Source organism: Pantherophis guttatus, chromosome 1, assembly GCF_059756535.1.
Source record: "Pantherophis guttatus breed Tessera chromosome 1, ASM5975653v1, whole genome shotgun sequence".
Taxonomy (NCBI): Eukaryota; Metazoa; Chordata; class Lepidosauria; order Squamata; family Colubridae; genus Pantherophis; species Pantherophis guttatus.
In genome coordinates, this window is record NC_142063.1 from 237,987,547 (window position 1) to 238,014,554 (window position 27,008).

Consider the following 27,008-nt stretch of genomic DNA (forward strand, 5'->3'; position numbering starts at 1 on the left):
CTGCCATTTATTTATTTTATTTTGTGTCATGCTATTCTGAAGCATTTAGCTAATCATAGCAAGGTCGAACTAGCAGCACTTTCTGAAAGAGCATTTTCATTAAAAAGTTCAGACAATGACTGACTATAAAAACAACATCTTTGCCTACCTTTTGTTTTGTCTCTCTATCTGCCTAAACAGATGGCTCGGTAAAAAATGTCTCATTTCCGATACTGTCATCAAAGGTTTATATAACATAAATAATTGAAGTTATGAAACAAGGCGTGATGAGTCAACAGCTAACCAAATAGCTATTTAACTAGCCATATTTAAATGTTACAGGCATACCATTGCCTGTAGCTTCTTTTGAATTTCATGCTAGAATTCATGGCATTGTTCTCAGTGTCTCTCTGGATTGGCAGACTAGGATGGGGCTTTGAAATACTGTTTTATTGATTCTAAGAGTTCTCCTTCCTTATCTTCTCTGCCATTTAACAGATATCATTAAACTTCTAGAGGTTCCCCATGGATCTCTACTTGGATGTTATTAATACTTGGAAGAAATTCAACCCTGACCCTTCTTTTAATCTAATTGTGTAGACCATGGATATGAGACTTTATTCAGTCTAAGGAAGGGATTTGATAACTCTGGAGCAAGCCTAGGTCACAGACGTGGGTAGGTCTTGGACCAAAAATACTGTAGATTTGATTTGGTTATTTGTTATGAACTGGTTCAGTATACTTAAAATAACTGATCCTTGTGTGTTTTAGTAATTTCCTCTTGTCTCATATTACAAGTCAGGGGGTTGTGAACTGCTCTTTGAACATAGTAATTGACCAGATCTGGATAAATTGGCTGTTTCATTATATATAATTTTAACTGAAACAAGAGATTACGATAGTCAAAAAAATGCTTTTAAAACTAGGGATGAAGTTGCAGCTGAATGCTTTTATATTTCTCTTGTAAAATCAGGATGCTATTCTTGACAAGAGTTCCTTGCTGTTGCTCAGTCTTGGCTCTGTGTCTTTGGATATCCAGCTGATTGGGGCCAAAAGCACAACTTTCTAGTAGCAATTCCAAGTAGAGGAAATAGGGAAATAATCTCTTAGAAAACTGGATGCTTCTTTTTGTTATTAAATAAACTCTCACATCTTTATTTTCCTATCTATCTATCTATCTATCTATCTATCTATCTATCTATCTATCTATCTATCTATCTATCTATCTATCAACCAACACCATGCACTGAAATCCAAAAGACATTTTTATATACTGCCCACAACTCTAATAATACCTGATACTCCCAAGCAGAAACTAGTGAAAGTCAAACTCCCTTAAACCCAGCCAAGGAGAGGTTCCATGGATACAAACATATATTTTTTTCATTGCATAGATGGGCCAGGTGTATTTGTGATAACAGAGCTGATAGTATGGAAACTTCAAACAATTTCTCCTTCTCTAAAAGTACCACATTTCTCCTTGATAATAATGGGATCAGTGATGAAAGCAATGGCTTCTAAGCTTACCATTTTCCCCGATTTCTTAAAATTTGAACTGTCCTATTTGATGGGAACATTATGTTTCTAAAAGCTAGATAGTTATGGTTGCTTCTGCTGTGAAATAGTTGGATATATAGTAATCACATTGCTTCCAAGCAACTGGAGTTCTCTGTTACCTCTGTTACTCTGTTCCAGGAAGAAACTACTTCTTTGTTAATTTATTCATCTTCAGATTTTACAGCAAGACATGAAGAAAATCTCCTCTCTCCTAAAGAAATTGTGATTAATTTCATTCAGGGACATAACCAAAGAAATGTATAGTTTCTGCCCCCCCCACCAAAAAAAAATCAGGGGTGAAGAATAAAACCAGTAGAAGGAATGAAAGTGAAAGTAATATTTGTGCTCTCTAAATGACTCTGAAGACACATATTATTTAACCTGACAGTAAAATTCCATACTATCTTAACTTTTTAATATATTTTCATTGCTATTCTGGTAGAATGTCCCTTCTGAATACTTCAGCCAACCACAATATGATATAAAATTATTCTGTCATATAGCTACATAGGACTATACATTAAAAAATGTGTACTGCCATGGTCTTTGCTTAGTCACTATCACATATCTCTCTCCCCCTCCCTCTCTCCCACTCTCCCTCTCTCTCCTTGTTAATTAAACTTTAGATGACACATTTTTTTCTCCCAATCAGGAGGAAGGACTAATAAAGATGCTTGTAAGGCCATACAAAGTTTTGAAAATGTGCTTTGATTTAACAAAACTGTGATTGAACCATCCCATTGGGGGCAGTTTTGCACATCATTGCACTGTCTGACTTCAAAGCTATGAATTTAACCTAATAGTTTGAAGCTTTTCATTTAATGGCTTTTCTCCCATTTCTCAGGTGTTGCAATTTCACTTCCATGCATGGATAATATTCCACTGAATTTCCCTTTGACCATTGTAGCCGCCCTAAGCAATAGGTAAAAATAAATTATCTTGACCATAGTTTTAAACTACTTGGATTTGGCAATTTTACAATTATTTATCTTCCTTTTATTTAGCATTCCCCAAAGGAACAACCAAACACCCTTCAACATTTTCGTCCTCCTTTTATTAAAATCATCTTCTCTGTCAATCTTTTTTCTTCCATGTTTTACTGAAATTTTCAAAGGAACATTCCCCCAATATATATATATAGTTGCTAGAAAGAATTTTTTTTTAAAATACTGGTAGGATTTTAGCTGAGGTTTTAAAGGACCTTGCAGAGTGCTCTGTAAGGATTTTTAGAAGATTTTAAGATGGGATTTTAACCAGAATTTTAAACATTTTAATTAACTTATTTACAGTGATACAATACAGAGAGAGAGAGAGAGAGAGAGAGAGAGAGAGAGAGAGAGAGAGAGAGAGAGAGAGAGAGAGAGAGAGAGAGAGAGAGAATGAGAATTTTCAATAAAGCACAGGACTAGAACATGACAATGATTTGGTAGGTCAGTGGTTTTTGCAAACCTTGTAAGATTTCTGAAGTCCTGATCAGATATAGACCTGCATACAGTATACCCAAAGAAAGTCACACACATAGCTCTGAATTCCAGCTATTGTTAGTTCATATCCCACCTACAGATCTTTCAGCACTTTGTCTCAATTATTTTGTTAGTTGAGTTGTAAAAACAGTAGAAAAGATGAACTGTTTCTTTAATGCCTTTTCCCCACATCACTCTCATGGCCATGAAATGCAATAAAGATGCTCTGTTGTCCATCAGTAGTAGCTGAATCATTCCTATTTGGAAATCATTATATTAACAGCATGGTAATCCAACCTCATGCATGTGAATTCAGAGGCAAGATGCAATAAAGCTAATTCTTAAATAAGTGGATTTAAGTGGTATAGGTTCATAACTGTTTTCAATGACTCCACAATTCCATATAGGTTCAAGTTCAAGAGACTTTCTCCAAGCAATTCTATATCAGATGAGAGCATAAATTGAATATAAGAGTTGATATGAGGGTTCTGGTACTAAATATAAAGGGAAAAATATCTTTTTTTCATTTGCTTAAATACATTGTTCACTTAATTCCAAGCCTGTTATGATATCTTTCAATGAAAATGCTAGACATTAATGCTGGGAGTTAAGTGCTTTACTGGTGACCTGTGTCCTGTGTTCTAGATTTATATTTCTATAGGTAGAAATATAGTTTGTTTTTAAGTATATAAACTTGATATAATGTTTAAAAATACTATTGGTTGCCAATAGTGCCACAACAGAATGAGATGCACTCATTTCATAGGACAATGAAAAAGCCAATTCATTTGTTCATAATTCTTGTGATGGTTGTGTTTTTATACTACCTAGATCAGCTGACACAATCCATGTGTTTTGCTTCCTTAAATTTAGGATTTAGGATTTAATGCAAAATTAGGATTTAGGATTTAATGCAAATCAGAGCCAGTTTGGTGTGGTGGTTAAGGTTCTGGCCTAGCACCCAGCAGATTGTTAGTTCTAGTCTCACCTTAGACATGAAAGCCAGATGGGTGATTTTAGGCCAGTCACTCTCTCTTAGTCCAACTCACTTCAGAGAGTTGTGAGGAAAATAGAAGGAGGGAGTATTAGGTACATTCACTCTCTTGAGTTATATATAAAAAAGTGGCATAAAAATAATGATAGTGAGAAATAATTAGATTTGTTTAAGATTGTAGAAATATCGTATATGTTGATAAACTTAGAGTTAGATATTAGTTATGATATGTTTAACTTAGATAACCTAAGACAGGGCTGTCAAACTCCCAGCCCACAGGCCAGATGCATCACGTGCTGGCCACACCCAAGCCCGGTTTAGCGAAGGGGGAAAAAGTCCCAATACATCACGTGACGCCACTGTGATGACGTGAGTTTTACACCCGTGACCTGAGAGATAACCCAATTATATATTTGTGTCTGCACAGAAGAAAATCACAACTCTCTTTTTGTATATTTCTTTATCTTTCCATACCTTTTTTTCCTTTTGACTGTTTCACTTTTTACCTTTTGATTCCCTTCCCCCTTTTTTCTTCGTATTTTTTTTTAATTTAATAAAGCAATCCATTAACTTTTTGTAGAACTCTCTGACTCAAAGCACACAAAGATTCACATCTTCAGTCATAACTAAATTTTCTTTGCCTTTTATCAGTCAGTGACAGTCAGCAGAAACTAGGAATTGTTTTCTTCTTCATCTCCATATGTCGAAGCGAAATCAAGATGGCTAATCTCAGCCTCTGTGCACAGATCCCATCTTTCCAGGGAAAGTGAGAACATTTACAAATGGATGTCACATCATGAGCTGTTCCTACATCAGAATTCCCATCTGAATGAAGTTTTGTGTGCCAATAATGAATTTTGACCTACCAATTTATTTTTAAAGTTTTCTTCATCAAAACAATTAGAATCACTTTGTACAGATCTAATATATTACCATATATGAAAATGTTGTGATTTAATATGATAATATTTTATACAAATGAAGACAAATATATAATGTTTATATATAATGTTTATATATTGCAGGATAATGTTGCAAGATCCAATTGGGTCGGTCATTCAGATTGGTCAGACGAGAAGAACTCATTGGTAGCCTTACATTGCAGTGAAAAAGGACATGCATTTAGTTTTGGAGCTACTGAGGTTGTTGGTAGTGCAGGTACAAAGATAGCCAGGGAAACCTGGTAAACAGGCCCCTTGTCAGTCAACAGGAGTGCTGATTTACCACCAGCTGTTCAGATGCTTAGGAGCTGGGGACTTGGCAGCACAAGAAACAACAGATAATCACCAGCCATCAACACACCAATCAACCAATAGGAAGGCACCACATAAATAGAATAGACTCATAGAATAGACCAAAGCACATATTCCAGTAGAGAGAAGTTCCCTGAAGATGGGCTCTAGCATGAGTCCCAAAGCTCGGAAGAGTAAACATCTGGTACCAATGACTGAACCAGATTGGATCGTGCGATAGTATTTGCAGAGACTAGTTTTGTAGTCTCTGCAAATTGTAAATATTTATTTGTTCTTAAATTTGTCCAAACATACTGTATAAGTGAAGTGTCCTTATTTATTTTCTTGATATCTTTCTTCTTTATTTCTTCTGGTGATGAGGAATCACCTACAATCCAAACCTGACAGAAGTCAATAGAATAACAATTACCAGACTTTAGATTGTACTTTGTTTTTGAATATCAGTTGTCAGGGCAATAATTTTCTATACACTTTAGCAATATGTTGTAATGCAAGACTGTAGCAAGTGAAAAAGAGTTTTAAAATGGCTACCATGAAATATGACTTTCTTTTTTTTTAAAAAAAAAATCCAATTTCCTTTAAGTCTCAAAACTAAACACAATAAAACAACATGAGCTCTCAGCAGCTTTGCATGATAGGCTGCTAAGCCCAGACAGAATGACTTAATATTCCTTTCACCTTATCAATTCATCTCTGTTCTTGACATCAATGAAAGTTCAGCATACAAGGAAGAAAACACTGGACATGACATCTGCCATTCAGATCAAAGAAGTTAATTTGGCCTTGGGTCGTTTGATTTCACCAATCCTAGTTTTTTAAGAAGGCTCTCATGCAGGTGCAAAAAAACAGGTGGATTATTAGTGGCAACTTTAAAAAGTAAGTATTAACTGCTAAGCTAGGCAAAAGAGAAGTGTAATGAATAATTGCCTTTTAAGGTGCAATCCCTCCAAAGCTTTAGATGTTTGCATAACACAGGCCATTATTCCATCTATCTAAGAAAGATTTTGACAGTTTAGACATGCGTTTATTTTAAACCCTTTATCACTATCCTGCTTGAGGTTGGTAGGGTTGCCATATCAAACTGGCAAAATCTAGCCCATCACTGGAGGGCAGCAAAATATTAATGTTTGACATATTTCTTTCCTGCCATCTAGTGGTTATCCAGTTTTTGCAACCCAGTTTTGGTGGATCTAGAGATAGAGAAATCAAATGTTATTCTTTATAATGGACCAATGATAGGTTGGAACAAGGAAGGTACAAAAAATAAGTAGGACCTTGGCAACACATGCTTGGCATACAGAAGATTGCAGCTTCAATTCTTGGCACTTCAATATATGATTGAGGGGAAAAAAGCTTCTTGTAATATTTTCATAAAGGATAGAAATGCACTCAGATTTCCATCTTGCATCCACAACCAGTTTTGTTAGCAAGATTTTTGGGTCATGAGTATAACATGAAGTATATATGGAAAGTCAATTTACAGCTGCTTCTCATTTAGTTAACTAGTTCAATTAGTGACCATTTTCAAATATAATGCTAATAAACAAAACAATCTGTGCATTTACAGCCAAATTTTGTGAGTTTTCAGTGTGAAACTAAGATTTGGTCAGTTTCAGGCAGCAATACCAGCCAGCTGAAGATTCTACTCAACTAATTAAGTTCACAGAGCTGAGCTTGTTAACTTACTGTTAGCATCTTTTAGGGAATCGCTGCACTGTGGAAAAAATCAGCTCAGGAAAAGATAGCTTGTTTAAGTAATCTCTCTGCTCTGTGAGGAGGAAGATAAAGGGGAAAAAACGGCTAGACATATGACACTGTACTAGAGAACTTTATCTGAATGACATGGCAGCAATCAACACTTTTTGCGGCATCTCTCTGTCTCTCCTCTCTCAGTCACATATTCACTTAGCAACTATTTTGCTTAATGACAAAAGTCACTGGAATAGATTGCAGTTGCTAATTTAGGAGAGAGTGTATTATTAAAAAACGTAGATTATGATTGGGACATCTTATTAAAACATATCTCAGATTTTATGGAGCTGCTCCGAGACTAGGAATAATGAGTTTGTAACAAAAAGGAAGCTTTCTATTCCATTTCCACGGAATTACTTTTCAATGTTCCAGGAAAAGTAGCCATTCTTTAAACAAAACCTCTTCACTTTCTCTGCTTACTTTTTTTGAATCAGAATTATAAAAGTTAATACAGGCTCTTCTACCAAAGTTTCTGTAACCTGGATATTCTTCAGATATGTAGATTTCAACTCCCCAAATTCCCAGTCAACATTGGCACTAATGACTATCCTATGAGTTAAAGACCACACATCTGGATAACTAAATTACACAATTAATTGCACTTGGCAAGTTTCTTAGGAGAAGCTGGACTAAAACCAACTAAAAAAAGTATAGAGGAATCTAGGATTTTTTGATGTGTAGTTTTATTATAGAAATGTTATACACATATATTCTTTCTCCCACACAACTGGACAAGGAGTGTATGACTTTCTATTTGGAGCAGGAAACCATCTGTCTTTTCCTTGGGTCATGGACAGATCTGATATCAGCTGGTTTTTCTCTGACAGTGTGAGAACTACATAGTAACATTAAGTAAATGAGACTGCCTTTACTGGGAAATCACCATCTATTTTCACAAAACAAACTATATTGTTGAATCTTAAAAGAATGACTTTACTTCCATTAACTTCAAAAGTCAGGTTTTGGACAATACACTGATTAGGACATTTTACAGAAAGGTTTTGAGAAAGATCCTTCAAGCTTTAAACAGAAACCTTCTGCTTTTCAAAGCTAACTCCAGGTTTGAGAGGCCTCCTCACTGCTGTCTTCTGAGGGATTCCTTCTGTTCTGTAAACTTTGCTGCAGCAAGCAAAAATAGTGTTCTCTAATTAATCTATTACTATTTCACATGGTCCCATATTTAGGTCATTTTATAAAGAAAAGCAGATTACAATTAGAAAGAAGAGAAATAATGCATTACGCTGAATCAGATCGAACTAATGCCAGACTATCTGACCATATTACATTTATATTTTGTCAGCTGCCTTAGAATCCATTTGAGAACACAATTGGTCTGATCTTTAAAATTTAAAGTGGGTTAAGATCATCTTACATTAAAGGTTATATTAAAGATCACAATAGCTAGTTAAAGTCTTTTCTCAGAAGCATACTGAATCACAACTAACTGAGGGAAAAACATTAATATCCCCTTTCTTTTGAACCGGAAGCAATAATAAAGGTAGAATATATAAAAAGGAAGACCTGTTAATAAAACTTTCTGGAATATTTTGATCAAAATAATAGTCAATGCTTACCTAAAGCTATATGTATGGTTTATGGAAAAACAATTTAAGCTTCCTTCTAGATGATTGAGAAAAAGCAACTCTTCAAGAACCTAAAAAACCCTCAAATAACAGAAATCTAATTTCTATTATAAATGCTTTCTGTTTTCCAACATAAGCATGCATAGAATTCAATCTCATTGTATCATGGATACTACCCTGTTTCCCCCAAAATAAGACATCCCCTGATAATAAGCCCAATTGGGTTTTTGAGAGCATGGCAATAAGGCCAAGTGCTTATTTCAGGGTTCAAAAAAATATAAGTCAGGGTCTTATTTGGGGGGAAACCAAGAGACACTATAGTAGGATTTAAAATTGGAAAATCATAATTTCAAGAATTACAGTTTACATTTGCCTTCATTTTCCCCAAGAACCTAGATCTAAGTAAAGAAAATACCTTTATTACTGCAGGTTATTAAATAATCACTAAATTGTTCTTCTGTGTGCATATCTACACAGCTTTTTTGACTGGAAAAACTATAATTCACATATACATATTTTTTTTTAAAAAATATTAATTTTAGATAATTCTTGATGGCAATGTGAATAAAAAGTTATAAGTTATTTCATGGAGACAGATTTTGCTCTGTTAAGTTTTATGAGAATTTACTAGTCTTAACCTTTCTTTCACATACTGTTACTTTTTTATTCTACCACCTGTAGCACTATAAAAAGAAAAGTCTTGTGTGATAGAAACCATCTGTACAGTAACTCATCTCATAAAATTGCTGAAGAGCTATTCCATTTAAGTATTATCAATGTCTTCAAACTTACTGTGCATTTCCTTATTGCTAAAAACAACTTGAAGCATTCTGTTTGGCAGTTTAGTAAAGGATTTAAGTAGCAGATGTCTAAATCATATTTCATTTTTCTTCCACTTCCTTTCATACTGATTCTCCATAATATCAAAATGAAGACTGCTACTTGGAATTTGAATCAAATGTTAGTTATCTATCTTTACAAAAAGAAACACTACTATAAGGAAATAATACTAAATAAATATTGAATATGTTGAGCAGTTCTAGTTGAAAAAATTATATCAAAATAAACTAAAACATTTCTTTAAAAGTCTCAGCAAGTCTCTAATTTGCTTTCTACTACTCTTAAATGGAGAACATCTCTGTAAGAAAGTATCGGTTAAGAAATAGGTTGGATTCACAGGAAGCATCACATTTTTGGGGTGTGTGGGGAGAAATGGAATGGCATTGAACCAAGTTTATGGTTAATTTAGAAGGGAGCACAAAGATTATAAAACCCAAACAATGGGAAAAGCCACATCTTTTAGAATGATTATTGGAGCAATGTCAATCTCATTATTGATCAGTGCTTCCCAACCTGACTCTCTCTCAGTGTTGGAATTTTTGAGTTCCAGGATTCTTAGCCAACTGGATGTTCTGGAAAGTTTTATTTCTGTATAAGAATCAGGAATATCAAACTAGCAGTCCACCGGCCAGATGCGTCACGTGCAGGCCACGTCTACCCCAGGTCCACAAAAGTAAAAAAAAACATTGCAATATGTCACCTGATGGCAACGTGACATGGTAAGTTTGACACCCGTGCAGTAGATGAAGAACATCAGTCCAGTAAAGTAATTTTTGGAGTAGTAATTGTATTAATAATGCTAACCGTTAGTAATTAGTAGCCCTTATTTTATTTCTAGTATTAATGTAATCCCAAATGAAAAATACTTTCAATCTGGATTAAAATCATAACAATCATAATGTTATAACTTCCTAAACCAGGAAAAAGAAGTGGAGAAGAAGTGCACCAATCCTTCTGGACTGCCTATGAAAGCTGGAATTTGAGAACAGGTGATTTCATTTAGTAATGATGGAGAATGTACAATCAAGATTTTTGTCAACCCTGTATGGAGTATTATATGACTTAGTTCTATTCCTCCTCTTGCTCTTTAAGATCTGTATGAAACCACTGCAGGAAGAAACTTCTCAGTCAAATGGATTGCTGATTTGCTAAGATGAGATTCAGCAGAAGATGCAATGAAATAGCTCACTTGGTTTCCAGAGCATGTAAAGAATTGGATGGGAAACAAAGGGATGTACTTGAATCCTAGTATGATAGAGTTACAGTTTATTCAGAAATGACCTGTCTCTTTGATAACTGCTAAATTGTTTTAGAGTAAAGCTGCAGTCACCTTAAGGACCAGGCCTGGACCTGTAGCATTCTCTTGGATTTACAGCTTTTCTATGATGAGCAGGTGAATTCCATGGCCATTACTGTCTTCCAATTTCAATTGGTGATCCAGTTGAAAATCTTGGCAACTGCAAATAGTATTGACAATGGGAGAGGCCTTATCCATTTATTATCTCAATATTGAATTATCAGAATGCATTCAATTTGGGAGTGCCCTTGAAGATTATTTGGAATTTACATGGGTGGCGTATGCAGCAGCCTGCTTACTACAATATTATACCTATATTGCAAGCATTGAAATAGTGCTAATATGGTTCCATATATCATTCAAAATGCTGGTTTTGAGGGATAATACCTTTGTAGTTGGCCCATATTATCTACTGGGATATTTTCTTCAACTATAGTCTGTCCATTCTGTAAAATCAAGCCTAGAGGAGACATTGTATTTATTTATTTATAGAGCAGAGATCGGGGGCCGTCCGGAGCCCCGTGGGTAACCCATTCCAGAGGGTCGGTGCACCCACAGAGAAAGCCCTCATCCTGGGCGCTGCCAGCCGACATTGTCTGGCCGATGGCACCTGGAAGAGGGCAGTCCTATGTGAGCGTGCAGGGCTGTGGGAGGCAGGCAGAAGGTGGTCCTGCAGGTACCCCGGGCCCATGCCATGTAGCGCTTTATAGGTAAGTACCAGCACCTTGAAGCGGATCCGAAGGACCACTGGTAACCAGTGCAGGTTGCGCAGGAGAGGTGTAACATGGGAGAAATGGGAAGCTCCCGTAACAACCTGCGCGGCCGCATTCTGGACCAGCTGGAGCTTCCGGGTACACCCCAAGGGCAGCCCCCATGTAGAGGGCATTGTAGATGTTCTTTCCTCAGGGTATTAGGCAGGCAAAAGTGAAGAAGAAAGTTTTCTCTACGGCAGACCTCACTTTTTGAAACAGTTCCTCCCAAAGGTTTAGATGGCTCCACACTTTTTACAGTCCATAAGGTGGTAAAGACTGCGCTTTCCCATCAATTGTTTGAGATATCAGGCTTTGAGGAGGGATGGGGCTACTTGTGGTTTAATTGCTTTTTTATATATTGCTCTGAAGCTCTTACAATTTTGTGAGGTATCCAAAATTATTTGACTTATGTTTGGGTATAAATTATGTAAAATATAAACCATCAGTTTCTTAAGAGCAGCTTTTCTCATAAATCTGGGTAGATTCAGCTGAATTGACTCAATAGGGGTTTGGACATGCCTGGCCTGGCCTTACAAGCTAAACAAAGTTGAATGGAAGGTGTAGTGTTGGGGAAAAAAAAAACATTTCTAGGTGGAAGAAAATCACCACCATATTGTTACTAAGAAAGCTCCATGAGCACATCCATGAAATTACCTGGAATCAAGACTTTTACTTTTATCTTGTTATGAATTCCATTTCCATTAAAGCATGGTTGGCAGGTAGAACTAATGGAGACTTTTTGGTGGCAGCAACAAAGTTGTAAGCCAGATACTTGTAAAAAAACCGTCAATTGTCGTTTCATTCACACATTGTTGCTTGAAGTGTTTATTTTTTATTTGCTATGAGATATTGTTGAAGGGAACTCTGGAAATTTCATTTCATACATTTCATTTCAAGGACTGAAGGTTTTTTTTCCCCCTTTCCTTGAAACCTATGATGAAACTTCAAATACAGACATTTCATTCTATCATTGATGGCTACATAGAATGATCAGCTGTTCTCCTCTTGTAAGACTCTATTATCTACTTATAGATATAGCTAGTCATCATTCTTCCCTTGTGGTCACTATGCCTGGGCAACTGAACATCTGCTCAGAGGTTTATTGGCATGACACACAGCATAAATAGCCAGCAACAAGTTCTATAGCACAGACTAGGGAATTTGGGACTGAAAATGAGGAAATCCATAATCCCAAGAAAATACCTTCTGTTCCTATTGAATGGCCTCAACACCTGGCCTAAAATTATCTTTTAGAGTGTCCTTACTTTCTCAGAAAAAAATACAGTATTTTACAAATGGTTGGAATAATGGATCTGCTTTTTTTTTCTCTTGCCATTGCATCTGAACTTTAGTTTTTAAGGGGAAAAAGGGTCTGAACCTATGTTTAAACTTTCCTGTAAACTACTAAATATTTTTTTACAAGGTCCCCATTTGTCTAATATTTCTTTTTTTTCTTTTTTTTATAGAAACTTTATTAATATTTTTTACAAACAGAAAAAGAAAAACATACAAACAAAAACATAAAAAACGTAAATGTAATGTCATTTTCAGTTAATATCGGATGTGCAGTGTTTTAACTATTTACATAAATAATACTTGGTGATATTTCAAGTCACTTTTAATCATTATTTAACACACCTTTAAGTCTTTCTTTCATTTTATCATGCATCCACTTGTACCACCTTTCCCACACAGTATAGTAAACTGACTTCTCGTCATCATTTAATTCATGGGTTAATTTAGTCATCTCTGCGCACTCCAATGTTTTCCTAATTGTGAGCTCTTCTGGTGGTTGAGTTTTCTCTTTCCAGTACTGTGCGTATGCCAATCTGGCAGCTGTAATCATGTGAATCATTAAATGTATCTTTTCCTTTCCATATGGCTTCTTTACTATTCCCAGGAGAAATATCTCTGGTGTTAGTTCAATATCTTCGCCAATTATTTCATATAACCACTTCCTGATCTTATTCCAATATCCTTTCGCTTCCGGGCATGTCCACCACATGTGAAAGAAGTTGCCTTGACCGTGGCCACATTTCCAACAATTGGGATGTATATTAGGATATATCTTTGCTAGTCTGGCCGGGGCTAAATACCATCTATGGAGCATTTTGTAATGGTTTTCCTTGTAGGCCACCGCTCTAGTCAGTTTAAGATTCCTGTTCCATGCCTCCTCCCATTCCCCAAAGTTTATATCATGCCCTATATTTTTCTCCCATGCATTTATTTGATTCTTTGTGATATCTTCGGACTTCTCATCACCTAATAAATAATTGTATAGTTTGGCCAAAATCTTTTTATTTGTTCCCATCAGGACTTTATCCAATCCATTTGATCCAAGTTCTAAACCGTATTGTTCTTTGTCTTTCTGATATCTAGATTTTATTTGCGAATAGGTCCACCAATCTAAGATTATTCCTTGCTCTCATAAAGTATCATTTGGTTTTATTTAATCATTTGTCTAATATTTCTATCTTGCATATTTGGTCAGAGAGGAATGTCAACTGCTGTCAAGACTTCAATTAATAATAAGTCATGGTCTTCATGAATGAGAATATACAGAGTATATTATGTTTATGTAAACAGAGAAATGCAGTAAGGAATTTCTTCTTTTTAATCTCTGAAAAATGGGTATGTCTAAAATAAGGGACAAGCTTAAAAGAAAAGCAACAACTTCAAAATGGAGTATCTCCCAATAAACAGATCATTTTCCTCTTTTATTTAATAATTGATGTCAGCAGACCGGCATGTTTAAATCCTTTACAGATAAGATATAATTAAGTTAACAGCACTGGTATATAACATCTCAATCAGTGAGAATTTTTAAACAAGACCAAGAGAATTAGATGATTGGAAACAGCCCTGTAGTATCTTTCAAGTATAAACTGAAACCCTGATTCACATTACTGGTTCACATGTTATATGTTGGAGCCATCCTTCTGCAATTGTTTTAAAATAAGGGCTGAGGTTGGCAGCATGTTGAGTTATTTTATACCATTTTGCTTCAACTTGCCATTTTATTAAAGAAATTATATTTATTTTGGTTCACGGCTAATGCAAATAAGTAAATGATGAAAGAAGATGAATATATATGTTTCAAAGTAGATTTGGATCTAGATTTATCTGTCAATGTAAAGAGAGAGGCCTTAGCAGGCAACATCAATTAGGTAATGTTAGCTGATCTTCAAAGGTAAGTAGTGTTGGTTCTGATTAATGCATGGATGGTGAACTGTTGGCTGGACTGAGATGTTGGGGAAAAGGCATCCCAGAAGAAGTCAATGGCAAAGTAACAAAGTATTGATATGCTTCCTTTAATAATACAGTTTTGAAGAATGGAACTCAATTTGAAGGTGTCCTTAATTTACTTTTAGAAAGAAAAGAAAGGGCAATGAAATTTTGGGATGAGAAACTCATAGACAGAATCCAGATCCAAATACTGAGCTACTTACTAATATCTGAATTGTAGTTTAGAGAGCTAAATGAGAATTTTGATGTCAGGGACTTGGCAAACTTGCCACTTTCTATAGAAAGTGGAAGGAATTTGGGACTTTCAATGGCAACTATACAAGAAAATAAAACTTACAGTATGATTTTAAAAATCCTGTATTTTCAGTCACATTCACAATAGCAATAGCATTTAGACAGTTTATGGAGTCAGCATATTGCCCCCAACAACCTGGTTGGGTCCTCATTTTACCAACATCAGAAGGATAGAAGGCTGAGCCCTGTCAGGATTGAACTCCTGGCAGTAGGCAGAGACAGCCTGCAATACTGCATTCTAACCACTATGCCACCATGGCTCTATCAATAGTGAATGAAGTTTGCTTTTTCTTTTTGTTGAGGGATTATTCATTTTCAGTATAGCAACGATATACAATCCAATTGAATCTCCATTAGAAACAGCTACAATTATTGAATTTGGTTGGGACTTATGTTTGTTTTTCTCAATTAGAAGTTATGGACATTCACAAACCAATTCTTAAATGTTACTGAAAAAGTTGAGAAAATGTAGGAAGAAATGAAATAATTTATCCATCCCTAGCAATATGCTCTTTTGTAAAATTCTTTTCTAACCACACATAAGCATAAGTTGTCAGCAAGATTACTGTTATTTGCTTGTTCAAAATATTGTCTACCTTTGAGACAAAAGAGCTCATGATTGATTTACCAAGAGTAAAAACAATGATCTTATAAAGTAAAAAATATGACACAGAGGTTGGGGAAGGTTGAAGAAAAGAAGCAAACTCAGTTATCAGTCTTAATGATACAATTCTTAAAATAAGCAGCTTTGAAATTCAGTCAAATGGCCTTATGAAATGGATGCAACTAAATAAAAAGAGAACTTGGTGCAGTGGTTAAAGCATCAGATTAGAAATAGAAGGAATTTAGGCACAAAACCAGCTGGGTTACCTTGAACCAGTCACACTTTCTTTCTATCAGTCCTAAAAGCAATGGCAAACCACTTTTTTAAAAAAAAAAAAATTATTAAGAATGATAAATAGAATAAAAGTGAATACAAATTACAAAAAAATATAAACAGGAAAAAATTAAAAAATTAAAAAATGTGAAATAGAGAAAAAAGGGAAAAAGGAAAAAAAAAGGGCGGGGGGAATCCCCTTTCAACATTTTAATAGGTTATCCACCATCTCTAATAAAACATAATCTCTCTTCTCTCCATATCTCATCTTTTAGATAAGGAAAACAAAGTCCAAATGCTACATCAATCAGTTTTTGTTAGCTAAAGTCCAGTAAGGGCAATAAATTTAACTATTTTTTTCTTTTAACCTTAGTCAAACAAGCTCTTATAAATATTCCCTGAGTTTTTTAAAAATTATTAACTCCTTCAAAAAAAAAAAAAAAAAAGTCCAAGAGGTATTTTGTTACTCGTCTATGTTTCAAAGAAGAATCCTTCAGAACTTTAATAGATTTTTTTTTAATAAGTAATATTTATCCTGTTGTTTGTTACTTCTAAGAAAAGTCCTTTCAAATCTTAGTGGAATTCTTTTGTATATCCAAAAGAAGAAGAAAAAAAATCCAAATCACTTTCCTGGTTTAATATATGTTCATCTCCTTTATGGAATGAGTCATCCATCAGATCCATTTGTATTACACTTAAATCCCCCTTCAAATTAATTTCATAGGCATCCATTGCAGCTCTTTCTTGCTTTACAACTTCATTAGAATGTGCTCTGTCAATTTTATTGAGCATTTCATCCATTCTGTCCAAACACATGGCTGAAAGGTATTCAGAAGTTTTCACCAAGGATTTCTTCTCCATTTTCTTTATCTTTTGGCTTTAGTGTCCAGGCTTCAAGGTCTTCTTATTAAAAAAAAATAAAAAATGAAAGCAATTTCCATTTTCCCATGAGAAAATATTTTTTCAATAATTTAAAACAATAATTCCAAATCCTTCTAACCCCTTAATTTTTATTAACATTCTAAAATCCTAAGCACCTCTTTGTTGCATAAACATAATTTTTTAACTTTTCAAATTAAATTTATATGATTGCATTTTAAAGAGGAAGAAACTCACCCGATGAATGCAGTAAAACCTTGCCTGTCCAATATACAAAATAAAATCCAAATCCAAATAATTGATTAAGATATAAAGCTCAATTGAGTTTAATGCCTCTAAAGGCTGATTTATGAGTGTGGATGTAATCTCGAGTCTCAATCCCACCGCTCATAAACTGATCATACAAATGGCAGTTTCTGCAGTCTACTCACAAGGAGAGGCTGTCCGGAATTGAGCAGATGATTTTAACAATCCTTTCTTTGTTTCTGAAAGATTATGTTGACTCAGATCCAGCAACCAATGATGATTCCTTTTACAAAAGTTGTCTTGCTTGTCATAAAAACCAACAAGGGGTCAGCTCGCCATGTTGCTTACAGGAAGATAAAAACTACTACTTGTCAAGAAAACTGCAGGCAGTTGCCAGGAGTCAACACTGACTTGAAGGCACAAATAAACAAAAGCAGGGCAGGATGGGGCAGGGAACATGCTTCTTTTATAGCCTATTAAATGGGCTATCCCAAGGTGACAATTTTATTTTAGAAGTGAATATATTTGAATTGCTTAAAAGGCACACTATTATTAGAAGATCATTGTTATGTCATATTTCAAAACCGTATTAGGCCAATCTGGTTGACAAGTAACCAAAGAAAAATACATCCTCTCCAGCTGTAAAACCTCTATTTTTATATAGGCATATTTCATTTTACATATTTTCTCATTATTTGTTAATGTTAGAATTTGTTTAAAAAATCATTGTTGTCTGCAAGGGGATTTCATAAAAAAATTCCTACAATTGAAATTTGAAATGGAATAGACTGAATGTGTAAAAAATTGCCCAAAATCAGATTTGAATTTCTGAATCGATTTGAAAGTCTAGCTTGCTTTGAGTCAAGTTTCCAATTTGCAGCAGAAGACTGATTAGATCCAGTTTGAATTTCATACTGACTTAGAAACTGAATCAAACCATTTCAGACTCTTGAACTGTTTTAGAAAACTGCCATTTATATATAAACCAATTTTTAAGTCTTATCTGTTTCCTAATTCATTCAGAGGCATGCAATACAGTTTGGCATTTCAAAAAAGATTTGGAAAGTAAACTTGAATGTTGAATCAGTGTTAAATCAGTCACAGAGCTCTAACAGAATCCCCCTGACATGTATGGGAAAGGGAGGTAATTTGGTGGTAATAGGTGTAGATGTCAGAAGTTTAATTCCTAGCTAAACCCTGTGTAGACTAAGCAGAATGTTCCTTAGCTCCCACCTGCAGTTTTCTCTATCTCCCTTGAAGAAATAGGACATTTTCCTTGTGGCAGGGAAGAACAACCCAAACTCTTTGTCAAAATGATTCTTAATGGGTTTCAATGGCTCTCATCCATCTGGGGTGTGTGTATGGGGGGGGTGGATTTTGGGTAGCTATAATTCATATACACTATGCACCACAAAACTTGTCAGGTCATTCTAAAACCTGGAGCCATGGAGCTTGCTTTGCTGCCAGGGCCTACAAGCTGAAATTGATAATAGCAGCAGCAGGGCAAAACCATTGCAGTGCTATTTTGTACTTGCATCATTTGCAGTATCCAGCTGGTCATGACAGATAACGCAATTTTGGAGAGTGACATTAAGCACTCTATTTGCCAGACCCTTAAAACAGATGGATAACGTTCCCGTTGTGTTTTTCCTTCGAAGACCTTCCGTTCAGCCTTTGGGAATCCATACGGAATCTGAGTAGGCCCCATGGAGTTCTCCTGATTCAGCTTGTGTAATTATTCTTGACATTGGAAGCTTTCATTTCTTTGAGAGAGCAAGAAAAAAAACCACACACACCATAGAATATGTACTACAGAGGAAAGAATATTAATTATGAGCAAATGGAGATTTGGAATGGAAATCTGTGATACATCAGCATCCTCTGTCTATTCATCCATGATTATATTACAATTAAAAAACCACATGGCAATACAGTATAGGCTTTATGCGGCCTGGAGAGGCCTCAACTCCACTCCTTATCTCTATCGTCTTCCCTCTTTACTGGACAGCTGAGAAACTGTTAATGGGAAAATATAAAACATTTCTCCTTTTTCTTTTCATTTCTTTGTCTTTCTGATTTGAATGACATCATGATCTACCTTAATGAATTATGGGAAGTACCGGTACATTTCTTTCAAAAACTCTTTCTCTCTTCTATAATATTGTGTGTTAATTACATATGACAGAAGAAATAAAAGCATAATTAGATGGAAGAAAAGATAACTTTTTTGCTTCATCAGTACTGCTACGACCTTCCATTCAACTAGGGAAGAATGGGAAGTGCCAAGATGGAAATGCTAAAGATAGTAAAAGTAGGTAAAGGTGGAAAGTTGATGGCCCAGGATGGAGGATCTCCATACTGATTTGAGAGGAGGCAGAGTATTTGGGACTGTTGATAAGGGGCTTTTGAGTTTGTTATATATAATGCTTGTTATATATGTTGTATTGTTGATAGAAATGTTCTTTCCATTTATATTTAGTTTGCCATTCACATGCAGCTGGTGTTAAGATGAAAGACTAATTAAGGATTCTTCTATATAGGGATTCTAAACCAGTATGGAGATAGTTCTAGCCCACCATTGCCTAATACTTGCAGGTAGGAATGAAATTCAAAAATTTTCCCTACTAGTTCTGTGGGTGTGGCTTGGTGGACATGGCAGGGGAAGGATATTGCAAAGTCTCCATTCCCACCCCACTCTGGGGCCAGCCAGAGGTGGTATTTGCTGGTTCTCCGATCTACTCAAAATTTCCGCTACTGGTTCTCCAGAACCTGTTAGAACCTGCTGGATTTCACCCCGCTTACAGGACTGGAAAACTGAGCTGATTAATTTCTGTATCAGCTGTTGAGCAGCTGAAATCAGGTTTCCATTTGCTTGTTCTGCTCAGCTGTAGCTCCATTTTCCATTGGAGGGAATTCTCCCTTCATTGATCTTTGAAACTCCCCCTTCACTAATGTGATTTATTTATTTTTATGTTTTCACTGTTTTGTGCGTTGTTCAGGGTTATGGTTACAATATGAGCAGCTATGTAAGTTTTCAGATAAAAAAATAAAATAAAATAAACTCTGATAACATGAGCAGCAGTCAGCACTTCAAGATAGTCCAGACACGAAGCATAATAAGTACTAACTCTATTTTTTATTGTAAGATAACACTAACAGAATCTTGCAAGGTTGAAAGAATTTCTTCTTTCTTTTCTCTCTCTGGAAAGCTAGAAAGAATGTCTCTTCTGAAATGTTTCCCATCCTCCCTCCTCCTTCTGTGGACTGAAATATCTTTTATATGACAGTTGTCCAGTCTGGTTTTTCCTTCCTTCCTCTGAAGGTCACTTCCACCTGCCATTACAGCAACAAAAAAAATGACAAGTCTTTTCAGCAGAGAAGGACCTGAATGTAAAATGTCAGGCTTAGATCGTTTTGTGAATGATACTAGTGATGTTATGGAAGTACCCTGCATTTTGTGCCTGACGGTTCAAAATTATATAAAATTATATAAAAATGGGGTCAATGAGAATTCAACTTTATATTACTGAAAGTGGTGGCTGCTAGTAGCAGGTATTGAAGAAAAAATTACTGTGAAAGAGAAACAGGATTAGCTGAAGAACAAAATATAATATGTACCAACTCCTACCGTGGGACAACTGGAGAGATGAATTGTGATGTTGTTCAGTATATGAAGAAATACCTTTTGTCCAGAAAGAGATAAAGAGAAGGAAAAAGAAAAAAGAAAACTCTGCAAGCAAGCAACGCAGTGACAATATGCACTTACCAAGATCTAACGTTTGAAGAATGAAACCTTTCCTCATTCCCTGATACTTTATGGAAGAGAGTTGGAATGAAACAGACGGAGGGAAGGAGGGAGGGAGAGAGAGAGAGAGAGAGAAGAAAACCATCATCATAACAACACTGGAATGAAGAATCTCAAGAAAGAGAGAAGGATCTTTCTGGGGGGGAAATAAAGACATCTTAAGCGTAACTTCAAAAGCTCTCTACAGCAAACAGTAGCTGTGCAGATACGGTTTCATCTTTGCCTCTGGGATATGATTAAGCCTTTCTAGTAGCTCTAACTGTGGGAGAAGGGATTATGGTATGTGCCGCTGTGTAGCTGCCTGCCATACAAATGCTTGGAAAGGCACAGATCATGTTTCTGTGCAAAAGGACACTGATTAGACCCATAAAGATTAACCCGGCTGAATCAAATGGCAAATCACTCGAGTTGGGGAACATACGCGGACACATAAATGAAACAAAACCCAAATGAAAACAGTTGAAACTTACAATACGTGGAGGCCTTTCATGTACGTGGGGAGAATTTTTCACTGCTTTCAGTGGAGTTGCATTTCATTCTCAGATATAGAGATGTCATTCACTTGCCTCCAGGAAAGGGATGGGATTGGGGAGCTCCAGCATTTGCATGAAAATCCCATGCTTTCAACTGAAAAGAGAAAATGAGAGAGGGGGAATTCACAATTGACACTGCTGACATGCATGTAATGTTCCACTGTAAAGAGATTTATGTCACTGAAAACAGTAGAACCAAAAGAAAGTAAGTGATTACAGACCCCTGCATTTTTTTTTTATGAATGTCCAAAGAACTGAAGTCAGAGGTGGAGAGTAAGAGCCCTTAATATGAACTAATTGGAAGGTGGTCTGTTAGTAGTGAATTGCCAACATTTCTAGTGCAAATAGGGATTGTTAAAAAGTTATTTATTTTGACACCTATTTCTATTCCTGGTTTTTCTCAGCTATCTTTGCAAGATTTGCTGTTGTTGTTGTTGTTTTGCTGACATACACCAATCAGTGCAACATCACAAGAAAGAAAGAAAGCAATATACATATCTTTTATCTCTTAATGATGGGTAACTAATTTATTGTCATCACTTCATAAACACATTTATTTATTTATTTATTTATTTAAGTAAAAATCTTTTACACTTAAAATATTAGTTTTGGTTACAATAGGGCTCAGTATTTGGTAGAAAGAACTACAACATTCATAAATGTTCTTTCAATGAGAAAGAAAAAAGGTCCTTAAATTTAACATGATTATATTATAAAATATGATCATGAAAAAAACTGTTTGATAGTCAGATCCCTAATTTTGAGCACAGTGTGGGGTAAAGGAAAGAAGAAAAACAAATCTGTATCTTCAGATGGAGATAACTTTAAGAAAAATAAGCTTAACAGATATAGTTCACCTGAAATATTTGATGATTTAGACAGATATGTACAAACACAATACAAAGCTTGTTATAAAAATAAAAATAGGGAAATAAAGGGAAAGGAAAAATGTCAAAAGGGAGGGTGGGGAGGTCATGGCATTTAAAAGCCATGAAGTTTGCAATTTCAAATTATTTTCAGGATGGAATAAGTGAATGTAAAACAGGTGCTATTGGTATTGGGTAAACACTCAAGTGTAGGGATAAAAGAAATTGTTCCCTATAAATCTAAAAACACAAAACTCAACCCACCAATATATTCCTTTCTAAGTATATGATTTGGTATTACATATAGTCCTGTGTAGTCACACATTCAACAAACAAAAGCCCTACTTTTACATAACTACAATACAGTGGATAAATATTTCATTGGAGGGATGGGGCTTTTGTTGGCTTCATTTGGAGTATGAAAAACTTAAAGAATACATTATTTTGTAAACAAAAAATAAGCCAACAAGTAGACAAAGCTATGAGAAAATGTAATTAGACTGCTTTTTGTACATTCAATACAACATACACTGAACCAAAAGATACATAGTTGAGATTATTCATTAATTTAGCCCAGCATTGTTAGGAATGCCAGCAGGTTTTCTGAGCTTCTTAGTATGGATATACACTATATACACTACATTAGCTCTTCACATACTATTTCCAAATGTGATGAAGACATGCATTTTACTATAATGGGAAAAAGAGCTAATGGGCAGAAATACTGCCCGGCAAAAGGATCTCAGCCAGGGGCACCTTATATTACTCCAATGAACTCAGAAATGTCTACCTGCTCATTAGCTGCACAATATTGCCCCTAAAAACACTGGAAGATTTTTACACTTAACCCCCTGTAATGCTTTCCTTCCATCCTTTTGGAGAAAAGGTTTTATAACATCATTAAAGAGCAGCAATTTTGCCCTTGTAAGAAAGGGAAATTGAAACTTTGGGTCCTATGTTCCTGAGCTGCTCTTCTCCAGAAAACTGAAAAAGATACAGATATTTTTCCATTCATAACAGAATACCCAGCCAGGACAGAGGCTGATATAGCTTAACCTCTTGCTAGCTGACTAGGAAATAGGGATTTCAAACAGTGTAGCCCAATTCTGTGTCTGAGCTAACTTGAATGGTGGGCAGTATCTAAGTGAGCATGATTTAATATATTCATAACCTTCCTTCCTTCCTCTTCCTTCCCTCCTGCTTTCACTATGTTTGAACTTGTTAACATCTCACTTCTAGCTGTTTGGATTATACTGATGATGATGATGATGATGATGATGATGATGATGATGATGATGATGCTTTCCATTCAATCTGATTCTTGGCAATTCTAAGTTCTAGCATGTCCATATTTTCTGATCTTGTACAGCTTCCTTCGGTTATTTTATGCTCCGACTAGTGTCAGCTTTGATGGTTTCTAGCCACCATGGTTTTTGGCAATTATTTTATTTTTTCATTTGATTTATCCAAATCAAATTCCAGTAGGTCTAAGCAAATATTATGCTCATTATAAGTTAGGATAGCTTTAAATTTTTATATAAGTCCTTTTATTTCTTATGTAGCTATACAGTAGATACTTAGCTTAACTATTTTAGCTTAGACTATAAATTGCCATTTTATTTGGTGTTATATTTTATAATTCCACACTAGTAATCTTCAATTTTATTTTATTATGATAATTCTTTCTATTTTTAGAAGAATTGTAATGCTATTTGTTGATATTCTGGTTATAATGACGGTCTATGACCAAGCTAAAGGCAAGCAAACAATGAGAAAATTACTACTGGAGTGCTCCATTTTTAGTCCGGAGACAGGTAGAAAGGAACATAACTAATTCTGCCATATCCTAAAATCACTGTAATATTTGCCTTTTTGTAATTTTTTAAAATGATAAAGTGAGTCATAAGATTTCTAATATATTTGGGGAAAAATAAAATTTGAGAAATTGTGGCCCAAGTAAAGCAGTTTTAAAATAGATTAAACAGAATCAGTTGGATAAATAAATTTGTACTATTTATTTTTTGTAAATTTATGTTTCTGATATTATAGTAATAATTCCATCCTGTGTCCTCAAAGGAGGGTTGTTGTTGTTTTCCTTTTTCTTTTTAATGAGGTAGATTGTTTAGTCTACAAAATTGCAGTTGAAATTATAGCCTTGCTGAACTGGGAATCATTTATAAAAATATGCCATATGTTCCAGTTTCTTGAATCAGATTCTGCCTATTAACTGAGATTGCTTTTTTTAGAAGATTGAAGACAGAGGTATTTCCTATCATGGTACACAGATTGTAGAACTGCTTATATTCACTTCTTCCTTCTCTTCCCTTTTTGTGATTTTTCTGTTTTACTCTGTTTTCCATGCTTTCCATGATCATTTTTGGTCTTTCTTCTTTAATTTTTGTATTTCACCATTAAAAGCTGATGGTTGATGGATTTATCTGCACTGTTTACAGCTATAGATATTCTTGAGTGGGTAGGTTAAGAATAGGTTATGAGAAGCTATTAGGGAAGGGGAGTTTAGCAAAGATCTGACTGATGAAAAATTAGATATTTGTGAAATTAAGGTTTGAAAAGGAACGGGTTTTAAAAAGGCATGCTAAAATGTGTAATGCACTTTATTAGGGGATCTTTAATACGCAAACTGTGTCTTGCTTTGAGTGCTAAAAATGAATAGGGGGAAGATTTTTGCATAATAGAAGCAAGGTAGAACAATATTTCCAAAGAGAATACAGACACACAGAGAGAAAGATAAAGCTTTTCTCCTGAGACAAATAGGAGCCAAGTTCCCAATCTTGATGCATTTACCATTAGCTACATAGCTTCTAATCAGCTTTAAGTATCTAAGCACTTTGATGAATAATAAATAGAAATAGAAATGAACAAGCAACTTATATATGGCAAAGAATATGCAGTTTGTTTCCATTTGCCTTTTTTCATTAAGGTAGTGCCTTCCACATCCAGCTTTACTAAGAGAAAAGAAAGGTGCAGTTTAAATAGTAGTTAAAGCATTACAGGCATAACAGTACTGTATAGGCCAAAATTCTAATCAGGAGCTGGCGTTCATTTTCAGTTCCTTGCTTAATATCAATGGGAATTATTACATTTTCCAGCACGTTTGATAAACAGAATAACCAAAGACTTCACTGCACAGTTTAGAAGATATACTGAACCTCAAGGCACATCAAGGGATATATATTAAGATGCTAGCCCAGTCTCCCTCTGCTTAGCAATTTGGCATCCAGGGGATGACAGAACGTATAGCCCAATGTAGCTTGAGGGCCTAGTGTGGAAAAGCCTCTTTTTGACCACAGCCTCACTTCAATAATTTTCAATTGGGGGGGGGAGGGAGAGAAGGCTTTCGAAGATAGTGTGCCAATCTGCCTAATTCTGATTGTATCAATTAATGAACAAATGTAGGGCAGGGAGGAAAAGAAAAAAAGAAAAAGAGAGACTGATATAAACTGAAGATTTGAAAAATAAATTAAAATTTAAAAAGGCGAAGTTTATTGTGTATTGTATGACACCTAATTCCTTTTTTGAAAAAAAAACAAAACTGTGTGAAGATAGAAAATTAAGTCAAATTCCTTCAATTAAAGTAGGTACAACTGTCCGTGTGCGTGTGCGTGTGCGTGCATGCAGGTGAGCGTGTGTATGCTATAATTTAATTATGTTTATTTTCATAATTTCATATCAAACCCACCCATTCCCTTAAAAAAAAAGATGCTGGGCATATAACACATGCTTGATTTATGATTCCTGCATTTTAAAATAGCCAAGGTCATATCTGCGTGGAGTGGTGCTAAATGTGCGATTCTATTTGTGAGGAGAATTTCCTGAACTTGAGAAATATAAATAGTCATTAAGTAGTATTTCTGAAAGAAATGTTTGTTCTTGTACCTAAGTGGCAATCATTTTTTAATTTTTTTTAAATCCCTTCTGTTCAAATAAATGTGTGACATATTTAAGCAAACAAACAAATAAACAAGCAAACTTGGTGCTTGGTCCTTTCAGTCACTGTGAGGAAACGTTCTAATTTTAGGTATGCAATCAAATATGCCAGCCTTTTTAAAATAGAAAATGACAATTTTATTTTTATGCAGTTTTTGGCTCCCCCCCCCTCTAATACACTAACCAAGCCGAACTGAATAAGCTCAAAGAATAAAGCTGTATGCCTTTAATTCTAAAACCTACCTCATAAAAATTAATTTGGATAATTCATCAGCAGCGGGATCCTTACAGGCATGACCTATATGCCTGTTCCCCACCCCTTTGTACAAAGTGACTGCCTATTCATTTCCAAGAGCGGTTTAAAATGTGGGCTTTCACCAACCCTAAACAGCTTGAGATCGGGTCACCTGAATGGCTGCATTTTTCAGTATAATTTTGCCTGAGAATGGAGATCTTTCACAGGGGCCTTTTTGCTGTCCAGCACTCCAGGTATTCATGAACTGTCAGTGTGCATAAATGCTGCTCCTGTGACAGGCTGCATCCCTGAGATTCACTTTCACTTCTTCTATTCTGGAAGACAAAACGATTTACTAAGGCTTTGCTGTCCTCTCAGCTATTTTGGCCGCAGTGAGAATTGTTATTACAAAATACATTTTTGCCTTATTTTATGCCACTCCCGTTTCCTTTGGAAGGAAAAAAGCATGCATATAAATGTTAGAAATAGGTAAAAATGAACACGGACTGATTAAACCAACGGCATCCTAAATATCCTTCATGCTTTTGCCCGATTGTGGATCTTTGGCGTTTTCTCTCATCGGCCAATGTTGCTGTCATTTGTTTCTAT

The 27,008-nt window shown here is 35.3% G+C and overlaps 1 long non-coding RNA gene across 2 annotated transcripts; it reads right to left on the reverse strand.

Moving 5' to 3' along the window:
- Window positions 1-7,942: 7,942 nt before the first annotated feature.
- LOC117660776 (uncharacterized) lies at window positions 7,943-26,576 on the reverse strand. 2 transcript variants are annotated; one of them, XR_004589794.2, is made up of 3 exons: window positions 26,408-26,576; window positions 21,288-21,444; window positions 7,943-8,117 (listed from the first exon to the last, which is right to left on the reverse strand). It is a non-coding gene; the product is annotated as an uncharacterized LOC117660776 (long non-coding RNA). The 2 variants fall into 2 exon arrangements; XR_004589793.3 differs by lacking the exon at window positions 7,943-8,117 and adding an exon at window positions 20,035-20,345.
- Window positions 26,577-27,008: the final 432 nt, after the last annotated feature.